The following is a 13,841-nucleotide window of genomic DNA, read 5'->3' as shown; positions in this document are numbered from 1 at the left end:
TTTGGATATCCCAGTGAGCACAGTTGGATCAATAATCAGGAAGTGGAAGCTGCATCACACCATCCAGGCACTGCCAAGAAAAGGCCGTCCCTCAGAACAGCGCTCAAACAAGAAGGAGACTTGTGAGAGAAGACACAGAGAGGCCAACAATCACTTTGAAGGAGCTACAGAGTTCAGTGGCTGGGAGTGGAGTAATGGTGCACCAGTCAACCATATCAAGAGCTCTGCATAACACTGGCCTGTATGGGAGGGTGGCAAGAAAGAAGCCGTTACTCAAAAAGTACCATCTGAAAGCACGTCTGGAATTTGCCAGAAAGCATGAGAGTGACCCAGCTGTGATGTGGGAAAAGGTTTTGTGGTCAGATGAGACCAAGATAGAGCTTTTTGGCCAAAACTCAAAGCGCTATGTGTAGTGCAAACCTAACACTGCCCATGCCTCAAGACACACCATCCCTACAGTGAAGTATGGTGGTGGCAGCATCATGCTGTGGGGATGCTTCTCATCAGCAGGGACTGGGCATCTTGTTAAAATTGAAGAAAGAATGGATGAAGCAAAATACAGGGAAATACTGCAAGAGAACCTGCTTCAGTCCGCTAAAAAACTGAAGCTTGGGAGGAAATTCACCTTTCAGCAGGACAATGATCCCAAGCACAAGGCATATACAGTGCCTATAGTAAGTATTCACCCCCCCTTGGACGTTTTCACAGTTTGTTGTGTTACAACCTGAAATCTTGATGCATTTAAATTGGATTTTTTTTTTCCTTTGATTTACACAACCTACTCAACACTTTGAAGAGGCAAGAGAATTTTTACTGTGAAACAACAGTTAATGAAAAAAAAAAAATGAAATGTCTTGGTTAGATAAGTATTCACCCCCCTGAGTCAATACTTGGTAGAACCACCTTTGGCAGCAATTACATCTGGATCGTGCAATATTCGCCCATTCTTCATGGCAAAATTGTTCAAGCTCTGTCAAGTTGGATGGGGATTATTGGTGGACAGCAGTCTTCAAGTCTTGCCATAGATTCTCAATCGGATTAAAGTCCGGGCTTTGACTGGGCCACTCTAGGACATTCACTTTCTTGTTTTTAAGCCACTCCAGTGTCACTTTGGCTGTGTGCTTGGGATCATTGTCCTGCTGAAAGGTGAATCTCCGTCCCAGTCTTAGGTCTTTTGCAGACTGAAGCAGGTTTCCCTGAAGGATTTGCCTGTATTTAGCTCCATCCATTTTGCCCTCTACCCTAACAAGCTTCCCAATCCCTGCTGATGAAAAGCATCCCCATAGCATGATGCTGCCACCACCATGCTTCACAGTAGGGATGGTGTTACCTGGCTGATGTGCTGTGTTGGGTTTGAGCCACACATAACGCTTTGCATTTAGGCCAAATAGTTACATTTTTGTTTCATTGGACCACAAAATCTTTTGCCACATCTTTTCAGAGTCTCTCACATGCCTTTTTGCAAATTCCAAGTGGGATTTTACATGGGCTTTTTTTCAGAAATGGCTTCCTTCTTGCCACTCTTCCATACAGGCCAGATTTGTGGAGTACCTGTGCTACTGTTGACACATGGACAGTTTCTTCCCTCTCAGCCATTGAATGCTGTAGGTCTTTCAGAGTTGTCATTGGCCTCTTGCTGGCTTCTCTGACCAATGCCCTTCTTACCCGCTGCTCAGTTTGGGAGGACGGCCTGCTCTAAGCAGATTTTGGGTGGTGCCGTATACCTTCCACTTCTTGATGATCGACTTGACTGTTGTCCAAGGGATATTCAAGGCCTTTGAAATCTTTTTATACCCCTCCCCTGATCTGTGCCTTTCCACAACTTTAAACCGGAGTTGTTTTGAAAGCTCCTTGGTCTTCATGATAGTATCTTTGCTTTGAATGCACTACACAACTGTGGGACCTTACAGAGACAGGTGCATTTAATCTGAAATCATGTGAACCATTTTTATTGCACACAGATGGACTCCATTTAACTTATTGTGTGAATTCTGAAGGCAATTGGTTGCACCTGAGCTTATTTAGGAGTGTCATAGCAAAGGGGTGAATACTTATCTAATTAAGACTTTTTAGGGGTTTTTTTTCATTGATTTGTTTTTTCACCCCCCTATTGCATCAAGGGGGGTGAATACTTACTATGCACTGTATATATATATATATATATATATATATATATATATATATATATATATATATATATATATATAGGCCAGGATGGAGTCACACATGTACACAATTCATAATTTGTATAAAGCTACGGCATGTTAATGTTTTAAGTCAATAGCTGGCTCTAAGGTACTGCATGCTTGCAGATATTAAGCATATATAGGACTGGTGCCTGGTTATGTTGCTTTGATTAGAATGATCACCGGTTGACAGAAAACAGGAAGCTCAATGGAGTGGGTTAAAAAAAAAGCTGTTTCCTTAAAGGTTAAATCCATTGCATGTTCAAAAACACAATACAGTAAGGCTGATGAATTCCTGCCACAGTGTGTTGTCAGTGAGATGTACTAATTGTCAAAGATCGCACGCAGAATACTGGATACTAAAGTCTCCAGAAAAGACAATTTCCTTATTCCACCACAGGAACGGTAAAGCATATGAACAAAACATTATTTGATTGATCTGCTTGGTTCCCCGGTTTGACTAAAGTAAATGTAAAGTATTACACACAAAGGATTATTTTATCTATTACCATTTAATTTGAGTTTGTTTTCTTAGGTAAGAAATGGAAGTTCCTACTGTGTTCGGTCTTGTGGTTTCTTGAAGCAACAAAAATAATAGAACCTAGACTTTTTATATGAAACGTTCACACAAAGGGTGACACTGGAGCGATACAAAAAAAAGAGCATTGAATTCTACTGCAAATATGTGGTACGACAGCAAAGGAGCTAAGCAATCAGAGCTCTTCATCGAAGCATGTGTCCTACCAGGAAATAATAGTCTAAAATGGAAGTGAAAAAACACAAGGAATAATGTACACCCAACACTACATAATACAACTGTAATTCCTTTGAAGGTAAGTCACAAGAGCGGGGGGGGGGGGGCATAGAGCATTACTTAGTACATGTAATCAATATGAAGACTACAGAAGCTAACATTACTTCTTTAATTTTTGCAAACCAATTTGTAAGACCTATGTACTAAAGTGTATCAGTAAACCGCATCTACACCAATTTTGGAAAAAGAGTCCCATAGTGAACAATATTGTAACATGCTGATGTTTAATGGGGAATTGGCTATGGCACTTAATATATATTCTACTCAATATTTTGTTTTATATTGCTTATTATCAGAAATAAGAAAAACAAAGTGTGGTACAAAAGGCAATAAAATGTCAAAGTTCCAGTTCATCTTAGCAGGGGCAGGCCAACACCCTTCCCCTTAAATTTACCTGACACTTTCTCCTTCCTCCCCAACATCCTTTATGAACAAACCAAAGACTTCCTTCTTGAGTTAATTTGTACTGTTTGAACCACTCCCCCGTCCTTCTTTTAACCCATTCATATCACTATCTGCACTAAAGCACAATACTCCAAATCAATGAATTGTTGCAGAATATTCCCAAAGGGCTTTCATTTTAGCAGCACATAAAATGCCCACAAGGGGAAGCATTTTACATGTATACAATGAGTCCTAAAATGCGCTGCTCTTCTATTCAGCAACCTTGCTCTTCTCGTTAAAACAAACTGGGATTAAACACATTTCCTGATACTACACATTTTTTACATGGTCCCAGCCAAATTTAGCAGTCACTTATTATAAATTACTTCTTACAATACGATTCACTTAACTCGAATTTCCTGGTTGTGCAAATTATTGTGGACCCCCTCCCCCAGGGAAGAAGAATTTAAATAAAATGAATTGCCCTCATTTGAACAGCTAGGTGTAAAGGATATTGGGAAAAGAATTAACTTGCATCCAGATTAGTGCCTCTGTACTCAGCGTGGGCACGTTCCAGAAAAAAAAGTAACTTATTACTCGTTTTTTCAGAAAAAACAAATATGTCCTTACTTATTACTTAAAGGGTACATAAGGACCGTTTTATTTTATTGTCATATGTAACTGAGATGCATTTACCAGTGAGCAGGAGGATGATGGGAAATGTAGTTTTGAGAGGTCCATGTGGGTACATGGGAAGCCATCTTGAGGCAGGGAATGCACTTTAAAAGTTTAAAAAAGTGGTCAAAATGTAAAAAAACAAAATAATAAAACAATACACACACCTTACGTAAATAGTTGTAGCAACACAAAAAATAAAAAGGTTCTTATGTACCTTTTAATTTTAAAAAAAAGTAGCGTGTTAAATTACTCGTTATATTTCTTTCTCTTGTTGTTGTGACTATTGTTTACTATTTAACTGTATTTATTAAATGCATCAAACAGGTTTTTAAAATGTTTGTAGTATAACAAACAAACAACTCTAATTGAGTGGATATAGCTAATTGTAATCATTACAATACATGTGACTGTGCAAGTCAAAAGAAGTGAAAATTAAAAAAAAAGAAACTTAAGGCTTTATAAGAGAATAGCAAGCGTTATTTGGGAAAAACAGACACAATGTATATAAAACATTGTGTTAGATAAATTACTTAACATAATAGATACACATGTATTTTGTAGATACATACTTCTGCAATTATACTGTAGTATTTTTCGTATGCATGCAATTTGAGTTCTTCAAAAGCATACAACTATTTGAAAAGTTTTGTTTATGAATCTATATAGTCCTTGTTGTATCACATCAAAAGGAGCTTAGGTTACTGAAGGAGAAGCTGTTTATGTACCTGTCGGGATCTCTGTTATGCTTATATTAAGCTCTGTACTCAAGCCAGTTAATCCTGATTATGCGCACGCACGCACTCAGTGAAAGCTGTGTTCAGGGTTTCCATGTGTTCTAGGATGCAGATTTCAAGTGCAGTTCATTTGCTATGTGTACTTTTTAAAAGTTCACTTCCAATCATATTTTCAATAAAATGAATAGTACTTTTAAATGTGTAATACTTTTCATTGTTCTGTAATTGAAAGTTGATTTCAGTGTTACTGCAACGTCAATAAAAACTGACTGTCTGAATTTGGCTTAGAATCATGATAATAAGAATGACTGATAAGACCAATTTTTTGCTGGTCCCTTCAAATTCGTATGAATGCTACGTGCCCAAAATCCACACAGAAAAGCCACTGTTGTTACAAATATGTGTGTAAAATGTTTCATTTGAGAATAAACACAATATTTATGCTGAAATAAGCTATATACAGTATAAATATATTTTTTTAAAAACTGTCAAATGACGGTATAAATAACACAAAAAAAATTCCATTGATGAGAAAACAAAAAAAGGTACACCTTCTTAAACATTTGTCTAACCCAAAGCCACTGTGTGTTCATAACATTATTAGTAAGCCTCAAACACTGTCACCTCCCTCAAAACTGTTGCCTAAAAATGTTCTGAAAACCATTTCCATAGCTACTATCAGTCGCAAGCACACTATGACAATCCATTAGTGAAGGGAATCATACAAATCTAAAGGGAGTTGTGGGGGCTCAAACATCACTGATTTAAAATGTAAAATGACCCCATGTGGGAGGGAGCTAAATACATTTTTGAAATGGCCCTTACACTGTTACAATTATTCTAGAAATTGTATAAACCTGCTGACACAAGAAAAAGCAGTTTTCTCCACAAAAAGGTAAAGGAGAGTGTCTAGGTTTTTCTTTTCAAAACGGTTTTGGCTTTAGTTCTATCCTGAACACGTAGGCTGTCTTGTATAAAAACAGCTCTGTCACTTGTCATCATGATAAATGAATGTAATGACAAACGCAGGTCTATCAATAGAACGTCATCACTTTTCAATCAAACTGCTTGTGGAACAACTGTTTTGATGTCTATGCCACACAGAACTACAGCAGACTGAAGCAATACAAGCTATTTTCTATTTTAAGACACTTGTCAAGGGTGGAAATTACTATGTGCTCACAAAATGGATCTTAAGGACCAGAACGGATACATATAGTTTGTATTATTATTATTATTATTATTATTATTATTATTATTATTATTATTATTATTATTATATCAATCTATGTATGCCAATTTATGTATGTATCGTGGAAGGAGCACTTAAAATGAAGAATTAATTGTCCGGCGTTACCTGCCAATGCCACAATAGCATAAAGTATGGCTCACCCTTCTTATACCTTCTTAGACCTTATCTCAATCTGAAAACTTGAAATGTCAAATCTAAAAGCGTCTTCATTTTAAAACCACCTAAACCTCCCATACAACAATTCTGTTCGCGTACATACCTAGCCTCTGCGCAAACATGCCCCCATCACAATTTTAATTAACCCACTCCTCGCGAGTTAAACCACTGCCATGTAGGCGAATTATACTGTCTGTAATCAAACCCGTTAGCATTCAATTATAAGCAGGTGCGGTGTGGCCGTGTCACAGGAGTCCGACTCTATAAATCCAGTTTTAACTTTCTTTCTACTACCCACGCTTCTTCACTTAAATCTTTACCGTAAGCACTGCAGCATCAGCTTGCATTCTGGCAGAAACCAGACTACTCTCACTTTGCTTCATGCCCCTATCACAAACCCAACCCAACCCATCACTATGCCAACTGCACTGTTACGGTCTAGCTGGTACTTATTAGATACAGTTTATATACGAGATTCGTGCCATCCCTAAATGACACTCTTCAGCACCATTCTGAGTACTTTCTGTAACATGCACACCGTACCGTACACTGAAAAGCTCACGACATATAGAGTGGAAATACTGCTGTCGCTTACCTGTTGTGTTAACGTGCTCTCGCCTGCACGATCCACACTTCTGATGTTTCATTTCCTTGCTCTGTGCCAGCTGCGTGCCGTGTCAGTGCACAGTGGGACCAGGGAAAGGGCCCGGATGTCTCTTTCCTCCCTCCTCCCTTGTGCAGTATTTAATATGTATTTATACCGAATGTAGAGAGCTGCGGGGACCTCACCCACCCACATCATTTTATTTTTGGTTTACAGTGATAACGTCAGAGACCACAGTAGACAGACCACTCGCCTTCTGTAATTTGCACAGTTCTGTGGCTGACTTTAAATTTCAAAACTTTTCACGAAACAGTACTTAAATGTAGTTACTGGGCTTAAATGAATTCAGTTTACACGTGTTTTGATAATTAGTTGGACTTTTTGAAAAGGAATACTGTGCACTTGCATTATTTATTTCACAACTCAATGTTGTGTAATTTTAAATGTTTAACGCATATCTTGAGTTGCCCCCTACCCAAACTAAATTGAAACGACCGGCGTGTGAAGAAATAGACCCTCCTCTTTACACGAAGCTCAGGAATATGAACCAATAGAAACGTGCTCTTCAGACAGAGCAAAACACTTATCCAATCGGGTAAGGCGTGATTTCTGCACCAAAACAAATTCGCCGGCACAGCGGACCGCATTGCAAAAGCAGCGTGGTTATCGGTTCCACAAAGACCAATCAGAGAATTTCCGTCATCGTAACTCACAGAAAGGGTACCAATCACAAAAACAGACAGAGGCTCAGACTTCAGGAAGTAACTGGGTGGTTGGTGGTCTGAGTTTTTTTTTTCAACGTTGTGGTGCTGTGACATTATGTATAGTTTAGGAACAGCCTGTCATAAGCAGATATGTTTGCAGTGCAGTCAATACGTTTAACCTCGTTTCACACAGTATGTGGTTTAAACTTTACCATAGTACCAGGAATATGTGTTTACGAGTCAAGCACCAGTGCAAAAGCAACAGAGTTTCGCAAGCTACAATAACATCAAAGTTAAGCGTTGTAAAAGTATCGTTAGGAATTAAAAAATGTATTTGTGTCTAATTCGCATTTCGAATTATCTGGTGTGAAATGTCCTCCATCCCCCGAATCTGTGTATCCCCACGCCCTTTGGGTAATTTTGGAACGCCTCCTTGATTTCTTTCACTTCACGTGCGCGCGCAGCTGTGAGACAGACGACAGATACATTTTAATACTAACACATAATAGTTGTGTGCTGTTTTTATTCTCTGGTAAAAAATAAATAAATAAAAATAGATAGTTCACGTTTTTTTTCTACCAGTGGCTACATTTTTTTAAAAATTACTTATTACACAATAGGACCTTTGTTTACCTTACCTAAATACAGCGTTATTAACGTTTCAAAGCACAGTGGTTTAAACCAAAATAGCTTTAGTACATTATCTTCATGTAAAGTAATTTGTTGTAGTTAAATCCTATTATTATTATTATTATTATTATTATTATTATTATTATTATTATTATTATTATTATTATTATGGTTTACAGGTATAGCCTAACATTGTCTTTCAAGGGTTAACATTAAATGAGACACTAATTCAACTTATTTTGTATTTGGTAGCACTGGAGGGTATCTGCTGTGCTGTTCTACCCTTTCTTAGGCTTCCCCATTCTATAATATCTGGCAACCCCATCTTTTAATGTTTAATATTAAAAATAAAGGGGAAGGCAGACACCCTCCAGTGCTACCAAATACAAAATAAGTTGAATTAGTTTCTCTTTTAATGTTAACCCTTGAAAGGCAAGGGGTTCCAAATTTTGGTGTTCCTTCACTTGAATCCCATGAGGCTGTACAGAACTCTGATTGGGTGGCAAATGTGATAATCGATTGCATTGTTGTTAGTTAAAGGTCAGTGGGCTCTGATTGGTCGAAGCCTCACATACTTGCAACTTTTTCTGTGTCTGGGTCTGAGGGGGGATAAAAGAGGGTGCATCGGGTGTGTGAGTGTGTGTGGATTCAGAGTGGAGAACGGTGTGCTGTGAGCTGTGTTACTTGCTGTGAACCTGTTGCTGCAAATAAAGAGCCTGCCGGCTATTGAACTGTGCTCTGTTGTCAAGACTGCCTTCTTTTTCTGATAACAATTTCATCCAGTGCTACAGTATTAAAATGTACGCGCGCGCACGTGAAGTGAAAGAAAGCAGGGAGGCGTCCCGAAGAGACCCGAAGGGTGGGGGGATACAGAGATTTAGTGGGATGCAAGCTATTTCACAGCACCAGGAATGCCCACTCCAATTAGGTAGTGCCTAGCACTACATTGTCTCTGTTACAGATTTAACTAAACTACACCCTCCTTTGTGGTCTGTGTTACCTTGTACAAGTCGTACATCATTGCGTTATCACACAAAAATTGGTCCCCATAGATTTTCTTGAAACCCCCCAGTTTAAAGTGGAATAGTGTTTTGTGCCAACTTGTCTCTTTTCTGATTATTTTATTTCGTACCTAATGCACATCTTGCAAAAGTCCTTTTTCCGTATAGTGTAATTGCGTAGTAAATGTAGGCAAACAATGTCAAAGTACACATTTATCAATTAAACATATTATTACGAATTACCAATACTTGTACAATCGTAATACAACCTTTTTTTTTTACAATCCCTGAAGATGTCATGTAAATAGCAACTATTTAAAAACATTCTGAAAGAAAACTTAAATTCACAATGAATGTTTCAAAGAAATATATGAAAAGAGGCTCTTCGTAGGCAACTGCAAAGACAAAGAAATACTTTCAAGGAAGAATAACAGTATTCCAACCACATAAAAAGAGCAAGAAACTCAGAACTATACTTTTAACTGCTCTTTCCAGCAAACCAAGTTATTTCTTGTTAGTTTTATGCTGTTACAATGGGATTATTCCTCCAAGAAAACAAAAACCCTAAGCCTTTTGCGCTTGCTTTAAAATAGATCAGGGTCTGTCATCGGTTTGGGTCTATCTGGGTCAGTAACTCTTCAATCCTTGTCCATCAGGGTCTACTTTTCAATCTGTTTATTAATTATGGTATTCCAGGGAGTGGAAGCCCAGACCTCAAAAACTGTGCATACTTACATTTGATAGACTTACATCCATAAATACATATATTTACCTTTAGTAGTTTATAGAATTGTATATAAAAAAACACATGCATAAAAACAAGCAAAAACACATTCATCTCAAGGTTCAAAGGACATCTTAATAGTTTATGATGATCTTTTTCTAACAAGATTTTGTTATTAATTCCTCTATTGTTTACTGCCTGCATGGTGTTCAGAAATCACGTTACAGTGTGACTTTTCGACTCGGTTTGATGCCACCTTATATACTATGCAGTAAACCAGGTAAAGTGAACCAAAGGGAAATGTCACAATATCACATGTTGTTTGAGAATCAGAAAGCAAAAAAGCATAGTAACACAACAGACCAGCAAGCAAGATGACAGCCATGAACAACAATATCAATATTAGAGCAAATGAGCTCTGGACCCATCATACAAATGTAACAGGGTGTTCAAATATGTTTACTATGTTATATATGGATCAGATGTTTGTCTGGTTATTTCATACCAATCTTGTTTTCGGCATGAGGAGAGCTGAGTCTCTTACTTCAGGTAATGGATCGCAAACCCAACTAGTTTCTTCTAGTCCTGTTCCTGCATGTTTTTTTTCCCCAGGAGACACAATTTAGCATACAGAAAATCAGATGGGAGACATTTGTGTGAAATGTTGTTTAAAGTAGTGAACATTTTTGTGATAGTCTTTTATAATGCAGCTCATTTTAAACGCAACGAGGGTTGGACAAACAATGCAGCTACCCGATTTAGTTTGCTGGGGTGAGACAGTTTGTAGCATGTGTAGCCATTTCACTGTGTAATTTGTTTTTATGGATTCCCTATTTAACGCACTGTCCACCACAGTCTTACATGTGGTCACAGATGCAAGAGAAGGTTGTTATAAGGTCTAGCCTTCCTCTAAATTGAAGTCTTGGTACTATCAAGTTGTCAGCTGCAGCTCTTTCCTGGGCTGTAGATGCCAAACCTTTTCACAGGATTGGTTACAGTATCCTACGCATTGGAAGGAGATCCTCAAAGAAATGAAAGACTGTGGGTACTGTCGACAATTATAACTGCAGGTTTAAATATAGTAGAACATTATCATTTTCCCCTCTCAAAATTGCAATATTTTGGACACAGAAGTATGTAGTACTTTTTGAAGATACTGAAAAATGTGTATAATTTTACCAACAGAACGTAATAGTAATGTCATAGTTCCATAAAAACAGGTGTAGAGGTTTCTTAATGCAGATGAACATATGTATATACAGTATACAGTACTCTCCGACTAAGAGAACACCCCTCGGGAAGCAAGCAAAGTGTTCTGTTAGCTGAAGTGTTATTTAAGATGGAGTTGACCACCAGACACAATATCAATCAGTAAATAAATAAATATGTATATCTTGTCATGACACACTTGCATCAACATATGAAATGAATAGAATAAGTAAGGGAAAGCAATAGGCAAGTGTATGTTAATAAACTATAATAATAAAGTAACACACGTTATTAAATGCAGCAGCAACTCTAGATTCATTATGAATACCTCTACAGGACATGCACAAAACTATTTAACTGAATGGTGAAGCAACTCACCAGAACGGAAAACACCAAATTGCTTGGTGACGTGTGTCTGATTCAGGTTTATTTCAGGAGCTTGAACAATTTCAAACTTTTTGTAACAAGTGACACAGCAGCGCATTTCACCGTTTGTTTACATGCCATTGTGTAGCTATGAGTTTCACTCGTGGAAATCAGAATACGAAACGAGGCAACGATATGACGACGGTTCTGGAAAGATTGAATAAACCAATCAGTGTGCCTCAAGACATTCTCGCGATGACAAGTCACATTTGAAAAGATTGAATAAATCATTTGAATTTAAGTTTGATGATGATGGATTATCAGGACTTTAAGTGCACTTTTATTAAAAAAAAATGATTTCCATTACATGACAGTAGGTGTTAAAACCTCATGCTGATATTGGACTCAGTTCTCGCCAAGATAAGCACCAACTAAGACATAGCTTATTTTACTGTAAACTAATGTAATCCATCTGTGTTTCCTTCCATCTGATGATGTAGATAACCTTCTGCCTGGTGTTGTTGGCTAAAGTATAATGCTGGCACCAGGGATTAACCACAGTGCGGCCTTCCTAGCGCATCAGCATGACAACCGTTTGGACTGAGGTGAGTAGGATACTTCTATGGGGTCACAAGGGGGCACCTTCTATCCTTGGTGTTTCGTCAACTAGCCCACGACACCTTAAGAGAGCTTGATGGTGATTCTGGCATCCCAGCATCACCCCCTCCGTCCCCCACTCAGCTAAGCCCAGCTTACTTACCTTCCTTTCCATCGACGTAGTTTTCTTTGTACTGTGCTTGAAGTTCCCAACCAGAATCTTTTCATCTCAACCAGCTCAACTGGAAGCCACTAGAGACTGGAAAATGCTGGCAGATGTTGGTCAACAGCTTATTTTTTCACCTGAGATTGCCACCACTAACCTTCGACCAGATATTGTCTTGTGGTCTGGATCAGCACGCCTTGTTCACCGGGTAGAGTTAACAGTGCCATGGGAGGATGCTGTAGATGAGGTGTATGAGAAGAAGAAACTGCGGTATGCTCAACTAGCCACTGAAGCGGAACAGCGAGGATGGAGAGTCCGGGTTTACCCAGTGGAGGTGGGTTGTCGAGGATTTATGGCACACTATACAACCTGGTTTCTCAAAGATGTCGGATTCAGTGGCCAAGAGTTGCGTCGCACAGTGAAGAACTTATCTGAAGCAGCAGAGAGGAGCAGCAACTGGCTGTGGTTGAGACGGAAAGATTCTGGCTGGGGATCTCAAGCACAATAGAAAGAAAGAAACACTGATGTACGGGTAAGTAAGCTGGGCTGAGTTGAGTGGGGGACGGAGGGGGGTGATGCTGGGACGCCAGAATCACCGTCAAGCCCTCTTGAGGTGTCGTGGGTTAGTTGACGAAACACTGAGGATGGAAGGTGCCCACTTGAAGACCCCAGAGATGTACCCTACTTAGCTCAATCCAGGCGGTTGTCATGCTGATGCGCTGGGGAGACCGCACTGTGGTTGATCCCCGGAGCCAGCATCGCAGCTGTTGTGTGTGCTGATGCGCTAGGGAGGCAATAAGCTGATCCCTGGAGCCAGCATTACACTTCAGCCATCAACACCAGACAGAAGGATATCTAGGATATAGGGCAGAAGGATATAGGGCAGCAGTGTGGAGTAGTGGTTAGGGCTCTGGACTCTTGACCAGAGGGTTGTGGGTTCAATCCCCAGTGGGGGACACTGCTGTTGTACCCTTGAGCAAGGTACTTTACCTAAATTGCTCCAGTAAAAACCCAACTGTATAAATGGGTAATTGTATGTAAAATAATGTGATATCTGTATAATGTGAAATAATGTATAATGTGATATCTTGTAACAATTGTAAGTCGCCCTGGATAAGGGCGTCTGCTAAGAAATAAATAATAATAATAATAATAATCATATGGAAGGAAGCGCAAATGGATGGAGACACAGATGGATCACATTAGTTTACTGTAAAGCTATGCCTTAGTTGGTGCTTATCTTGGCGAGAGCCGAGTTCAAATCAGCATGAAGTTTACACTACTCTCGTGTAATGGAAATCATGAATATCTGTATATGTCCAGTGACTGTTGTGAATAGTGCAGCTGGCAACAAGGGAAAGACCTCGTGACAGCCTGGAGAGACATCTGACAGGAGGAAAGAGACCCCATTGGGGCTGGCAAAGGTTAGCTACCCTTCCAAGACTTCTAAGAAATTGAAGAGAAAAATACCCCTAGAGTCTGCGGGAGCGGGGGCGGAAGATGACTCAACGTTGGACAACACGGTTAACGACTTAGGAACGGAAACGGATATGAGTATGGAGAGTACTTCACAAAAGACTAGTTCAAGATCTGCAGTTAACAAAGACATGGAACTCCAGGTTTGTGTCTGCGACTG

At 39.2% G+C, this 13,841-nt stretch overlaps 1 protein-coding gene across 2 annotated transcripts in view; it reads right to left on the bottom strand.

The window, feature by feature from the left end:
• LOC131696547 (zinc finger and BTB domain-containing protein 7C-like) overlaps positions 1–6,915 on the bottom strand; it is a 93,216-nt gene extending 86,301 nt beyond the window's left edge. For both annotated transcript variants that reach the window (XM_059023794.1, XM_059023802.1), the window contains exon 1: positions 6,800–6,915. The gene's annotated coding sequence lies outside the window, so the exon portion shown is untranslated. The remainder of the gene's footprint in view (positions 1–6,799) is intronic.
• Between the last annotated feature and the right edge of the window lie 6,926 nt (positions 6,916–13,841).

This window comes from Acipenser ruthenus, chromosome 1 (assembly GCF_902713425.1).
Source record: "Acipenser ruthenus chromosome 1, fAciRut3.2 maternal haplotype, whole genome shotgun sequence".
Lineage (NCBI taxonomy): Eukaryota > Metazoa > Chordata > Actinopteri > Acipenseriformes > Acipenseridae > Acipenser > Acipenser ruthenus.
The sequence above is the reverse complement of the archived record's forward strand: the minus strand, read 5'-3'. Positions and strand labels throughout refer to the sequence as shown.